Below are 13,816 nucleotides of genomic sequence, written 5' to 3'. Positions count from 1 at the left end.
ATAGGAGTGAGGGAAACACCCTTGTCGACCACAAAAAGATAAAAAATACAGAAGGCCCATAAAATCTTAAAAACATAAAAAAGGAAAATAAAACAAATTGAAGACATGATATTGCACATTTGATTAAAGGCTTTCGTCCTTTGTGATGGACGCGTGGGGTGCTAATACCTTCCCCGTGTGTAGAAACAACTCCCGAACCTTTCACACTTAAAGTTTGTAGACCACACGTTTCGGTTTTTTTGACGTTTTCCTTGAATAAATGTTGGTGGCGACTCCACGCATTTTCCTCCCATGGAAGACGCACCCGTGAGCCCTCGCGTCGCCCTCCCGCTGAAGGGTAGGTTGGGACAATAACATTTGAGTTTTAAAGCTCATGCGCTTAGCGGATTTGCTCGCTAAGCCCAATACAAAATTATGAAATTCAGGAGAAGTTATTGGGCTTAGTGCGAAGGTACGTGCTGGGCGAGTTCTGCAACTCTCGCTTAGCGGGCCAAAGCCGTGCTTAGTGAATAAAATGATCGTTGAATGCAATAGTGGCCCATGCTTAGCGTGTTCGTCTCGCTTAGCGCTATTCCAAATAGAGAAGGAATTGGGCTTAGCGAGAGCATTCACTTAGCCCAATTCTCAAAATTAATCAGACAGAGAAGAATAGCGCTTAGCATGTCAGCGCGCTTAGCGAAACCATACTTGTGCGCTTAGCGAGACGACTCGCTTAGCCCAATTCCAAAAATTTTATGGACAGAGAGTTTTGTGGGCTTAGCACATAGGTCACGCACTTAGCTGGACCATACAACCAATGATCAGGGATCAATGCGCTTAGCGCAAACAACAGCTCACTTAGCGCGTGAAGAAGATGGCGCTTAGCGCGAGGAGTGCGCTTAGCGAGTGGACAACAAATTTTTTTTTCATGTTACTTTTCTGTCCACAAATTCACAAAAGATTTTTAACCCCTTTTCCAATACTGAACATGCTGATTTCAAACAATCACAAGCAATCAAACTTAACTGCAAGAAAAATAGAATTAAAAAGGGTTGGGTTGCCTCCCGGTAAACGCTCTTTTAACGTCATTAGCTTGACGCAAAAGTCTTTGTCAGCCCAGATCAATCTTGGTTCTCTCCTTTAGAACCTTCTCTTTGCTCTCCTTCACCTCTAGTCAAACATTCTGGTCCAACCGTGTCCTTTCTTCATCAAATAGCTCAAAGCTAATCTTTTGGTCTTCAATACCCATTTCTAGCTTCTTCTTTCCCATGTCTACTACACAGCTTACAGTAGCCATAAACGGACGTCCCAAAATTAAGGGAATATATGTATCTTCCTATATGTCCATTACCATAAAATCAGCAGGAAAGATAAGGTGTTTGACTCGAACCAAAACATCCTCTATCACTCCTAGGGTCTAGTGACGAAGCGATCTGCTAACTGTAAAGTCATCCTAGTCGGCATTATCTCCAACTCTCCAAGCCTCCAACACATGGAAAGCGGCATCAAATTAATACTCGCTCCCAAATCAATAAGAGCCTTGCCAACATAAACTTCACCAATTGCTCATGGAATAGTCACAGTCTCAGGATCTTTGTGCTTCGGTGGAAGAATCCTCTGAATTACAACACTACAGTTTCCTTCCACAATGATGTTTTCACTGTGAATGTAATTATTCTTTCGTGTGAGCATATCTTTTAAAAACATAGAGTACAACATCATTTGTTGAAGAGCTTCTCCAAAGGGCATAGTAATCTCCAATTTCTTGAAGATATCAAGGAAACGAGCCAGATGTCGTTCCTTGTCTTTCTTTGTTGGTACCAATGGATATGGCACCTCCTCCCTTTTGCTTGGACTTGCCTCCTTTCTGTTTTCTCTAGCCAGCTCATTCTTGGTCTTTTTCTTCTCTCCATTTCTCTCATTTTCTTTTTCTTTCTCTCTTTCTTTTTCTTTTTCTTTCTTTTTCTTCTCACTTTTTTCTTTTTCACACATAATTATTGGTATCTCTTTCTGCTGATCATCTTCTGCTTCCACTTCTTCCTCAGTCTCACTCAAAGGTTCTACCACGGGGTCAATTTCTGGTTCAGTCACCAGCTATTGTTTTTCTTCACCTATCCTCTTCTCACCTTCATTCATGCTCACCATTTTGCTTCTATTCATAACAACCTTGCACTCCTGCTTCGGATTCTTCTCTGTGTTAGCTCCAACACTGCTTGACGGTCGGTTTGCCAGTTTTTTTGCCAATTGTCCCACCTGGACTTCTAGATTCTTGATGGCTGAATCTGTGCTCTTTTGATTGGACATGGATACTTGCATGAATTGAGCAAGAGTTTCTTTCAACTTTGTCGTTCTATCATAGAGACTAGGCCCTTGTTGCTGTGGCCTATTAGATGGCCCACCCTGGTCTTTATTGAACTGATTACCAGGGTGGGTTCTCCACTGTCCCTGTTGTTGATTATATTGCTAGCCATGTTGAAATCCAGAATACCCACCTGCATTAAAGTTTGGTCTTGGCTGGTTCCCCATATAGTTCACTTCATGTACTGTATCTTTTGTGGGAATGCAGCAACCAGAATCATGTGCTCCACCACATATAACACAACCTGCAAAAAAAAAAAGGGTGAAGGTTGTCCAAGATGCAATTAAGTTGGTAACTTACTTAGTGTTTCAGTTAAAGCTTCAATTTGCTTGGATAGCAACTTGTTCTGTGCCAACAATGCATCCTATGATGAAAGTTCCAGCACGCTTCTTTTGGTTGGGATGTCCTTCAGCAGTCTTGGACTCTGTGAAGTATTTCTTCAAGAATCTTTCAACCACTTCATCCCAAGTCTTAAGACTATTACCTTTAAATAAATGGAGCCATCTTTTTGCCTCTCCAGACATGGAAAATGAAAACAAGCTCAATCTAACAGCATCTTCAGGCACGCCAGCCAGTCTGACAGTGTTGCAAATTTCAATATAAGTGGCTAGATGTGCATACAGGTCTTCTTTTGGCAGACCATGAAACAAATTGTTCTTAATCAACTAAATTAATGAATGTGGATAGGTTATATTTTGTGCTTGAACCTCTGGCCGTGCAATGCTAGTAAAGAACTGCAACACAGATGTACTTGAGTAATCTTCCAGGGTCACTCGTCGAGGTTGCTCTTTAGACATGACTTTGGCTTCAAATTCTACTGTTTGAGATTCCCTGGATGTAGGTGAATTAGAAGATGATGACTCAGAAAAGTGAGCCTCTTCAAGGATTGATGCTACTGTTCTGTCATGCAAAAGCTTTCTTTTTCTCTCTGTGTTGTTTCTACTAAAGGTTGCTTCAATTTCTAAATCCAATGGAACCAACTCACCTGCATAAGATCTACGTATGCAAACACTAACAGGAACAACAGTTAACCAATTCAAGAAGAAAATAAATTCTAAACTAAACAAATACTTACAAAAACAAATATTAATAAATCAAAGAATAATGAATTAATGCTTTCAAATTGAACTAAACTTTCCAAATGGAAAAAGTTCCCCGGAAACTGCGCCAAAATAATTGATTCGCGCTTCGGGATACTACTTGTTTGTGTGGATACGAAATCTACCGGCAAATGCACCAGGTGATCAAGTAAATAATTAAAACGGTGTGAACCGAGTATCAAACTCAGGGAACTTGTTCATTTGGCAAAGGTTTGTTTAATAAGCAGGAATTTGCAAACATAAATCATGATACTGACTGAAAGCAAAAGTATGTTCTATTCTAATTACAAAGCAATAAACGTGAGCAAGTGTGAAAATAGATATCTAAAGGCGTTGGGTCCTCTTACTAAGCAAATTGATGCAATTAAGGATGTTTCTCTAATTAAAGATGTTTTTGTGTTCTATGCTGAAGGCTCAAGTACTAAACATCGATGTCTCGTGAGTTTAGCCTAATTCTAATTAAACTTCGTTCGCAGATGTCTCTTGTTGAACTTAGCTTAATTGAACAACTTTATGATCACAACATAATAGAAACTGAATTACCGCACTCCGTGTCTAGACATACGGTAACCTAATCTTGCTCTCTCAAGTTCTAAGGAGACAATACATCTTTCAATGCTAAAGCCCTTAACAGTACACACACATATGGGTGATCAAGCTACAAGCATGTGATCGGGGTGGTACCCGAATCAAATAAACATTAAAATGCAGTATCTAGGAAGTGATCCTAGGTCGTCTCCCAGTGAGCAATGATCAAATAAATGTTCATAACATATAATAATAAAATAGTAACGAAATTGGGGGGGCGGTTGTTTGTTTTTGTAATTTAAACAGCAGCAAACTTGAATTAAAAAAATAACAGAACTAAAACATGTTGTTTCCCCTTGATTCAAAAGCAAGTCTCTTATCCTAGGTTACGACAATTTATCCCTAATCAATTCAACCACTTAATCCAACCCGAAATTAATTTACTAAGCAAAAATTAACACAAGGTTGTCATCATGTGATTAAGCAACACATACACCAATTAATTCCTCTGACATGTCCATTAAGCATGAACGTTAATTAAGCACAAAGACAATTAATCAAGCATTAAGCATGCATGGATTAATATCATCAACAAATACAGAATAATTGGTAAAGGGGAAAAATTATAAGAATATAATATTAATAACAAAACCTCAAAGAGAGATATGCTTAATCCTCAAGAGAAAACAACACTAGAGATTCAACCTTCCATTAACAGTAGAAACGAAACACAACAACTGGAAACTAATTGCAACATAGAAACGAAATGAATGTACAACAGAAACCGAAAATGAAATTGCAATTGGAAACAAAATGCAGAAATGAATAGGAAATCAAAGGCAGAAAACGAACTGAAATTAGAAGACAGAAATGAAAACGAAACTGGCATTAAAAGTAGAAAATGAAACTGGAATTTGAAGCAGAAAATGAAAATAGAGTTGCTACGTGAACAGTAACACGGAAAACTGAAAAATGAAACCCTACAATATCTCCCTCTACGTAAACAGTAACCGACCACCTAAAACCCTAGCAGCTGGGCTCACTAAAGGTCACTAGGCCCCAAAGCTTACAAACCTGATTATCGGGCCCAATAAGGTCTGGTGGCCCAATTACAAAAATACAGCCCAAAAATGAATTAAAATAAAACTAGACGACAAATAGGCCCAATTCCAGATCCAAGCCCAATTGCTTATAATTCTCCTGAAATTAAATTAAAATATAGAATTAGTGATGTAAGCTCCATTGGAGCTTGTAGGCCTAGGATCTTCTTCATCAATGGATTCCTTTGCTTCTTGGAAGATGAATGACAGCGGAATGGAGAAGGAAGAGAGAGAGGAGATGCCACTTCAAGGAGAAGATGAGTCTAGAAGAAGATCACCACCATAGGAGGCCATGGATAAGAGCTTGGAGGAAGAAGGAGATGAATGAAGGGAGAGGGAGAGAAGAGCACAAAATTTTGTGCTCTAAAAGAGCTCTGAAATCTGAAGTTAATATTCAAATGATCAAAGTTTTAAAAAATGCACACACATGACCTCTATTTATAGCCTAAGTGTCACACAAAATTGGAGGGAAATTCAAATTTCACTTGAATTTGTGGAGCCAAACTTTGGAGCCAAAATTTCACTAATTATGATTAGTGAATTTTAGTTATGGTTCAGCCCACTAATCCAAGATCAATTCCAAGATTCTCCACTAAGTGTGCTTAGATGTCATGAGGCATGAAAAGCATGAAGGACATGCACAAAGTGTGACTACATGATGTGGCAATGGGGTGTAGTAAGCAAATGCTCACCTCCCCCTCTAAAATTTAATTGGATTGGGATTCTACCAATTCAATTAAATTTATTTCCAACCACACACATCAAATATCCACTTAGTGCATGTGAAATTACAAAACTACCCCTAGTACAAAAACTAGTCTAGGTGCCCTAAAATACAAGGGCTGAAAAAATCCTATATTTCTAGGGTACCCTACCTACAATATGGAGCCCTAAATACAAGGACCAAATATAATGACATCCTAGTCTAATAAGTACAAAGATAATTGGACCCAACCTTGGCCCATGGGCTCAGAAATCTACCCTGAGGTTCATGAGAACCCTAGGGCCTTCTTCAGCAGCTCTAGCCCAATCTTCTTGGAGCCTCTTGCTCATGGTTCTAGTGATTGGTCCCTTCCTAGGGAGGATTGCATCAATTAGTCAAGTAGGCCCAAATGATAAAACTGCATAATTAATTTGACAATTAAGGTTAATCAGTAATTAAAATGGTGACAGAAAGGGGTGAGAAATAGGAGAAAATAATGACACATCAAATTCCCCCACACTTAGCCTTTTGCATTCCTGGGAAAAATCACAAAGTAGAGCAAGGAACAAATCCAGAGACATTAAAGAGAGACAAACAAACACAAAAACATTTACATATTTCTCAATGAATCTCAAGGAATGAAAGGAATGGGCAACACCCAACACGTAAAGAGTTGAAGAATCAAGACAGTCATGAAAATCATCCAAGCACCTCAAACATGGCAAGGTAGTCAATCAGCTCAAGAATTGAACGAAAAGTGATAAAGCCTTACAAAATATGTACTCTATCTCTCAAGTGTCTAGGCTACTGTTTACTCTCAGAGCACCCATGAAAACAAACACCACATAGACTTGGCAAGACTCTAAAATCGACAACCAAACACCACAAACACACGCACATGAGGATCAAAAGGTCTTTTAAGGTTGGAATAGGGCCAGGGACAAGGTAGAGGAAAGTATGGGATAAGTAGCTAAAACCCAAAGGAATAGAGGAGCAATGGGGAATAAGTGAAAATTAAGCAAAAGTAGTAAACCCAAAACCAAAACTAAAAATTAAGCATAAAAAGTAAACCCAAAACCTCCAATATCAACAAAATCAACCAACTCCTCAAACCAGTCCAAGTCCTCAAAACAAGACCTCATTTACTCAACTTCATTCTTTTTCTATTTTTTTATTGAACAATAGCATTTGACAGCTGTCATACCCTAATTTTCGTCCGGGGACCTTTGCTTGGTGGCATGCAACTTGTGTTTGGTCATTTTGAGGTGCTTGGCACCCATCATTAGGTGATTTGTGAAAATTCCGTGACGTGCCGGAAATCAAAAGAAAATATTGATGCACAATCCGTAAGGTTCCGTGACACACCGGAAATCAAAAGGAAGCATCGTTGCACAAATAGTGAGGTTCCGTAACATTTCGTAAGTCAAAAAGGGGATGATTATGTAATCCGCAAGGTTCCGTAACATTACGGAAAGAAAACAAGTATCGTTACGAAAGTCGTAAGTTTCCATAACTTTACGAAAAAAGAATCACCAAAAAAAGGGCAAGGGGGTGTGTTTAGTAAAAATGGGGGTGCAAATAGCAACTAGGCCCACTTGGGCCCTCCAGAAGATTCCTCCAGAAGGCTGTTGCTTCTGGAGGAAGCAACCTTGCTCGCCTGGGCGAGCTGAGCTCGCCTGGGTGAGCTGGGTGGCAAGCTTCTCCCCCAATTTTCTATAAATAGGGGGAGAAGTGAAGTAGAAAAGGGTTCAACCCCTTAGGCACTTCTCTCTTTCTCGAAATAGCTGAGGAAAATTAATTCCGTGAAAAAAATCCAAGCCAAGGCGCTTCCGTAACGTTTCCGTGAGTGATTTCGCGAAGGTTTTCGACCGTTCTTCATTCGTTCTTCATCGTTCTTCAGTCTTCAATGGGTAAGTACCTCAAACCAAGCTTTTTAATTCATTCTATGTACCCGTGGTGGTCCACATTTGGTTTCATGTATTTTTATTCTCGTTTTCATTTACTTTTTATACCCCCTTTTGACGTGCTTAAGCCATTTATTTAAGTCATTTCTCGCTTAATCTAAAAATAAAATAAATTTCCACCGATCATTTGAATTGTATCATTCGTTAATTTTGGTTGAAATGAATTCCGACCGATCGGTCGTGCCGCAACCACGTTGGAAATCAAAAAAAGAGGTAAATAATAATATAATAATCAAAAAAATACCTTTTAGTAAAATAAAGCGAAAAATCAATCGGACGATTTCTCTTTGGGATTTCTCATTCTTAATTGAATTGACTAAATAACTAAAGTGAAACTAAGGCTAAAACCGATTCGCCTAGTCAAGCTCGTCCACAAAAATAGGATTTTGAAAGTTTATCATTTCTGTTTCTTACTAAGTAAAATGGATCATTTTTCAAGGTCCAACGCCTTAAAATGATCACCTTTCAAGTAAAAAAGAATCACTTGATTCACGCATAGGCAAGAACTACGTAGGTCTGATTTCCCCATCACAATTGAGGAATACGTAGGAGCAAAGGGGAACACCCTTGTCGACCACAAAAAGAGAAAAAAAATATAAAGGATATAAGGACATAAAAGGGAACATAAAAATCAAAGTCATGTTTGCACATTCGATTAAAGGCTGTTGTCCTTTGAGGCAAACGTGAGAGGTGCTAATACCTTCCTCAAGCGTAAATACAACTCCCGAACTTAGAATTTTCATTTTTGACCGGTTTTCCTTCGGTTTTTCCGACGTTTTCCTCAAATAAACGTTGGTGGCGAATCCGCGCGTATTCCTTTCATGGAACACGCATCCCGCGAGTCACGCGTCACCCGCCCGCAAAAGGGCACGTTGCGACAGTTGGCGACTCCACTGGGGACCATTTTTAGAGAGTTAGGCCATTTAATCTTGTGCAATGTTTTATCATGACTTTATCCTTTGTTGGTTTCCCTTTATTTGTCTTATGTTCTTGTGTATATAAACTCTTTGTTGCTTTTAGTGCATTTTTTAAAATGTATGCATGAGGTAAATATTTATTCATTTGATGCACACAAACACCAACACTATTTGCACACACTGTGAGTTAAAAAAAAGGGGCCCTATACCCGGGTTCATGGGAACATAAGGAGTGGAGGTGAATCTGTGATCATGCTAGGTCTCCGACTTGCTTGATTACAGTGAACCCTCATCTAGAGTTTTTGTCTTTGAAAACATATTGTTGCTAGTAGTCCCTACTGCTGCTGTATGTTCTTCGAAGGGGATGATACCTCTAGAAACCATCAAGAGAGATATGACTACTTTGGGGGTTATCACTAAAAGCCTAGTTAGCTCTCTCCCTTATAGGTCCCTTAAATAGGGGCACGGAGCAAACACGCTGCGTGCCATTTTTTCACACTGCCATGCATAAGTATCATATACCCTTTTGCTTATATTCAGTAAGTATTGTCATACTGTGTACATTCCCGTATTGCACCTTTTGCATATGCATCGCACACAGGTTCTGTCTTGATCCCTTCTATAGACAAATCAACCGAGGGTCTGGGTCACCGTCTTAAATACATACGTTGGGGCACTTTGCTACCCCTAGACGTTGTGTCTAAGAAGGAGACAGTTCCCCGGGCTCCCGCATTCCTAAAATACATCTGTGTCATATGCATTCCTTCATGCATTCATCCATTCCACCCATGAGATGTCGGAGTTTTGATTTGCACCAGCTTTTTGTCTCACTTTAGTAAGCATGGGGACAAATCAAACCAGCAAGAGGTTTTACCAAGTCAAGGTTAAAGGCCTAGATACCACCAGCATCAAGGAATTAGGGCGGTTGATGGAACCTCTCCAAATGCAAGCCTTCCGCAAGACTTACGGAAAGATCTTAGATTTGACCATAGCAGAGGTATCCATAGAGGCCATTGCGTCACTCACCCAATACTACGACCAGCCTTTGAGATGCTTCACGTTCGAAGACTTCCAATTGGTACCGACCATTGAAGAATTTGAGGAGATTCTAGGATGTCCTCTCGGGGGAAGAAAACCATATCTTTTCTCCGGGTGTCTCCCCTCTTAGAGCAGAATTGCGACCGTGGTCAAAGATTCAGCAAGAGGTTTGGACCGCGTAAAACAAACTCGAAACGGCATAGCGGGCCTACCACGGAAGTACCTAGAAGACAAGGCGAGGGATATGGCAAATCAAGAAGATTGGGTCCCGTTTATGGATGTGTTAGCATTGCTAATCTTTGGGGTCGTCCTCTTTCCAAACGTGGATGGTTTGGTGGACCTAGCCGCCATCGACGCTTTCCTTGCATACCACCATAGCAAGGAAAGCCCAGTGGTAGCTAACTTGGCAGATTTATTTGACACATTTGACCGAAGGTGCGAGAAGAGTAGCGCACGGATCATCTGTTGCTTGCCCGCTCTCTGTGTTTGGTTGGTTTCACACCTGTTCCAGCAAAACACGAGGCATCCATGTCCGCTCCAAAGCCATCGTTCGTGTGCTGAAAAGAGAGGAATAGATTGGGACCAACTCTTGTCCGGGATAGGAGGTAGAACAATTAGTTGGTTCCCCCGATGGAAGGAAGGAAAGGAGGGAGTCATTTTCTCATGTGGAGGGTACCCAAACATTCCGCTGATAGGAACGAGGGGTTGTATCAACTACAATCCCGCGCTCGCTATAAGACAACTAGGGTACCCCATGAGGGGAGCACCAATGGAAGAAAGCATGTCTCCTTTCCTTGTGAGAGATTTCGGCACGCAAAATTTCAAGGCTATACAAAGAATCCATAAGGCATGGGAAACCCCGTTAAGGAAAGATCAAGAACTTAGGGGCATTCGTAATGGCATCATTGGTGGTTATCATGAATGGCTGAAAGTTCATATATGAGGTTTAGATTGGCTCGCCAAGTTAAAAGTCCTCAGCAAAGACAGTTTCGAAGCACCGGAAGAAGACAAAGAAGTCCAAGCTCTCAAAAACGAGTTAGGAAAAGCGAAACTTGCCAAGGAGAAGTTCAAGTTAGCCGCTACACACATCCGGAAGGAGTATGCCGAATTACGGGAAGAGAATGCAACTACTACAAGAGCCCTTGAACAAGAGACCAAGAGGGCTCGCAAGGAAGAGTATGGCCGTAACAAATTTCGCGGAGCTCTGTGGGGTAGCAACAGTGAACTCAAGCTGCGAAGGGAAGAGAGGGACGACTCGCGAGCATATAGCATGGTCTTGAAAGAGGAGTTAGTTGCCTGTTCAAGGTCCAAAAGGAGTTTGTCTCAGCGTTTATGCGAGACAGAGACCAACATGCTAGCTATCATCGCCAAGTACCCAGAAGAGTTAAGTCTAGCCACGGCCCACGAGCATAGGGTCGCGGACGAGTATGCCCAAGTATACGCAGAAAAAAAGGCTAGAGGAAGGGTGATCGACTCTTTACACCAAGAGGCAACCATGTGGATGGATCGGTTTGCTCTTACCTTGAACGGGAGTCAAGAACTTCCCCGATTGTTAGCCAAGGCCAAGGCAATGGCGGACACCTACTCCGCACCTGAAGAAATTCATGGGCTTCTCGGCTATTGTCAGCATATGATAGACTTAATGGCCCATATAATTAGAAACCGCTAGGAAACTTGTATGGTCTCTCAGATCTTGACTAGATACGACTTTCTGAAATAAAATGAGTTGGTCCCATGTTTCTATTCCAAAAAAGCTTGTGCGAATCAAATCACTCCTGCATTTTATCTTTAGCATGCATTTTTTCTTTCTTTACCCACTCCTCACGTTTGGTTTTTTTAGGGAAAAACACCATAACTAAACGCGCCACAAGGCATCCCTATCGCACCAGATCCAAATCTGGAACGATGGGTGATCAAGAGGAGATACAGGAACAGATGAAAGCCAACATGTCGGCTCTGAAAGAACAGATGGCTTCCATGATGGAGGCCATGTTAGGAATGAGGCAGCTCATGGAGAAAAACGTGGCCACCGCTGCCGCTGTCAGTTCGGCTGCCAAAGCAGACCCAACTCTCTTGGCTACCGCGCGCCATCCTCCCTCAAACACAGTAGGACGGGGAAGGAACACGCTGGGGCATGACGGCAACCCTCATCTGGGATACAACCGAGTGGCTTACCCTTATGGATTGCCGCCCAACTACTCACCACCCATCCTGCAAGACGATGCGGGCCATTTTGCTTCCCCCGTCCTTGAAGGGGAGCCTCCTCAACAACCCGACGAGGTCCACGAAAACCCTCAAGACTATGCCCGGAGGGATGTCGAGTTCTATCCCCCGATCCCCGAAGGGCCGGCACCCAACGCGTTGCCTCAACCCAACCTCACAGCACAACCAATAGTTTTGTCCATGGAAGGACCGCCCCCGGCAACTGAGGAAAGGAGGAAGCTCGATCTCCTCGAGGAGAGATTGAGGGCCGTAGAAGGATTTGGTGACTATCCGTTCGCAGACATGACGGATCTCTGTTTAGTACCCGATGTTGTTATCCCCCCGAAGTTCAAAGTACCAGACTTCGACAAGTATAAAGGGACAACTTGTCCCAAGAACCATCTCAAGATGTACTGTCGCAAGATGGGCACACACTCTAAGGATGAGAAGCTATTAATACACTTTTTCCAAGATAGCTTGGCCGGAGCCGCAGTAGTTTGGTACACTAATTTGGAAGCTTCCCGTATCCGTACTTGGAAGGATCTGATTACTGCCTTCCTAAGGCAATATCAGTATAATTCCGATATGGCTCCCGATCGCACCCAGCTGCAGAATATGTTCAAGAAAGAGGGCGAAACCTTTAAAGAATACGCACAGCGGTGGAGAGACCTGGCAGCACAAGTGGCTCCTCCCATGGTCGAGAGAGAGATGATCACTATGATGGTAGACACTTTGCCAGTGTTCTACTATGAGAAGCTAGTAGGTTACATGCCGTCCAGCTTCGCGAACCTAGTGTTCGCCGGGGAAAGAATCGAGGTAGGATTGAAAAGAGGAAAGTTCGATTACGTTTCCTCCACGAGTGCGAATGCCAAAAGAATCGGGACAACGGGGGCAAAAAGGAAGGAAAGAGATGCCCATGCTGTCTCTTCAACGCCCGTGTGGGTCAAACCCCCGCAGCCACCTCATGGTACCCATCAGTACGCGCAACATCACCCGAGCTTCTCGGCTCACGCCGGGAACGCCTCTAGTTCAGCACCTGTGCAGCCTAAGGCACCCACCTAGAGGGAAGCTCCCTAAGTTCCAACTCCGAACACGACTCGCCCGGCCGACAATTCCAACGCAATGAGGAACTTCCCTCCGAGGCCATTTCAAGAATTCACCCCACTCCCAATGACGTATGAAGACCTCTTTCCGTCCCTCATCGCCAACCAATTGGCTGTGGTAACTCCCGGAAAGGTCTTCCAACCCCCTTTCCCAAAGTGGTATGACCCTAACGCGACTTGCAAGTACCATGGGGGTGCCCCGGGGCATTCCATTGAAAAATGCTTGGCCTTTAATCACAAGGTCCAACATTTGATAGATGCTGGATGGCTGACTTTCCAAGAGGATCGGCCCAATGTGAAAACCAACCCGCTCGCCAATCATGGAAGGGGAGCGGTTAATGCCGTTGAGTCCGATAGGCCGCGCAGGTCTAAACCTTTAAGGGATGTGGCAACCCCTAGGAGGTTTATCTTTGAGGCCCTACAAAAGGGAGGAGTGATTCCCCATAATGGGCGTAAGGAGGATTCCTGTTTGATGCATTCCGGCGAGCTGCATGACATGGAAACGTGTTTGGGAGTAGAGGAATTGTTACAGCGGATGATAGATCAAGGTCGACTGGAAGTTGGCAGTGAAGGAAGAGAGGAGCAGCACATATGCATGCAGTCCACGTATGGGAGCACTGTTGTAAAGCCCAAACCCTTGGTGATATACTTCACCAAGGGCACAGCTTCGCAAAAGCCCGGACACCCCATTGGCAGCTAAACCTGTCCCTTTCCCGTACCAAAATAGCCACGCAGTCCCATGGAGATATACACCTCCGAGGGGGAAGGAAGAAGAAGCCACCGACGTCAGCTCGCTGTCGGCTAAGGTAACAAATATCACGGG

At 42.7% G+C, this 13,816-nt stretch overlaps 1 pseudogene; it reads left to right on the top strand.

Moving 5' to 3' along the window:
• Positions 1-13,339, top strand: part of LOC112998138 (uncharacterized) — a 271,594-nt pseudogene extending 258,255 nt beyond the window's left edge.
• Positions 13,340-13,816: the final 477 nt, after the last annotated feature.

Source organism: Glycine max, chromosome 10, assembly GCF_000004515.6.
Source record: "Glycine max cultivar Williams 82 chromosome 10, Glycine_max_v4.0, whole genome shotgun sequence".
In the NCBI taxonomy this organism is placed as follows: Eukaryota; Viridiplantae; Streptophyta; class Magnoliopsida; order Fabales; family Fabaceae; genus Glycine; species Glycine max.
Note: the sequence above shows the minus strand (reverse complement) of the source record. Positions and strands in the feature narration are given on the sequence as shown.